This window comes from Schistocerca piceifrons, chromosome 5 (genome assembly GCF_021461385.2).
Source record: "Schistocerca piceifrons isolate TAMUIC-IGC-003096 chromosome 5, iqSchPice1.1, whole genome shotgun sequence".
Classification (NCBI taxonomy): Eukaryota; Metazoa; Arthropoda; class Insecta; order Orthoptera; family Acrididae; genus Schistocerca; species Schistocerca piceifrons.
In genome coordinates, this window is record NC_060142.1 from 238,405,763 (window position 1) to 238,407,146 (window position 1,384).

Genomic DNA, 1,384 nt, shown 5'->3' on the forward strand with positions numbered 1-1,384 from the left:
CGGCTCCTCAATGGTCGCTCTATCCATTACTTCTTTACACCGTTCCCTTTGTCAAAATTATAGCAAAGATTCTTGGCGGGAAAATGGGGAGAACAAAAACACAAACATCTCTCGTACACACAAAAACAATTTCTTTAAAAATAAAACATTCTATAAAATTTGACACACGCAAATTAACAATTTACACACATGCAAGGATCCTCTCCTTAAGTATTTTCAAGTACGAACTGATAGCTCGCTGGCGGTGCAATTCGATACCACATGGGTGATTGACACCAACGACTAATTTTTTTTGTGCTTACCCCACTGTTAATTCTTGATTCAATCTACACAATTATTCACAAGCACGATCTATTATTTACCATTTAGTTAGGACGTGGAGCTTCGTTTAGGCGGCTGCTTGCAAGTGGGGGTAGTCATGAATCAAAAGATCCGTGCACAAAATTTATTAATTTGCCAAAAAATTGCGTCACACGCTTAGACCCTCAATTGTGAACTGTGAACTTCGTCTTCAGGCCACGAGTGACCTACCGGGACCATCCGACCGCCGTGTCATCCTCAGTGGAGGATGCGGATAGGGGGTTCAAAAATGGTTCAAATGGCTCTGAGCCCTATGGGACTTTTGAGGTCATCAGTCCCCTAGAACTTAGAACTACTTAAACCTAACTAACCTAAGGACATCACACACATCCATGCCCGAGGCAGGATTCGAGCGTGCGACCGTAGCGGTCGCGCGGTTCCAGACTGTAGCGCCTAGAACCGCTCGGCCACTCCGGCCGGCGCGGATTGGGGGGGGGGGGGTCAGCACACCACTCTGCCGGTCGTTTTGATGGTATTCTTGACCCATGCCGCTACTATTCGGTCAAGTAGCTCCTCAATTGGCATCATGAGGCTGAGTGCACCCCGAAAAATGGCAACAGCGCATGGCGGCCTGGATGGTCACCCATCCAAGTGCCGACCACGCTCGACAGCGCTTAACTTCGGTGTTCTCACGGGAACCGGTGTATCCACTGCGGCAAGGCCATTGCCAAACCCTTAATTAACTCACACAAAACACACGCATATCCTAGCAGGCTTCACACGGAATCACGTCTAAATTTCTCATCAGTAGTTACGATCACGTGTTAGATTTAACTAGGAGGGGTGAGGCCCCATGTTACTTTAGCTATACCAGTAAGAAATTTAAAATTCCCAAAAGTTATTGCTAAAAGTGGAACTATATGATTTTTTACACTTTTGCTGCTCTCGTGTGCTGAAGGCACTAACTGATTGCATTACTACACATGGATAAAGTTAGCCCCATGCTCACTTCTGGAAAAGAAACCCTATCTGAAAATTTTAATTTTACAGGCAAAATTTCTCAAAAAAATTAATGGTCGTAACG

At 45.3% G+C, this 1,384-nt stretch overlaps 1 pseudogene; it reads right to left on the reverse strand.

Moving 5' to 3' along the window:
* Positions 1–911: 911 nt before the first annotated feature.
* LOC124799767 lies at positions 912–1,029 on the reverse strand (annotated as a pseudogene).
* Between the last annotated feature and the right edge of the window lie 355 nt (positions 1,030–1,384).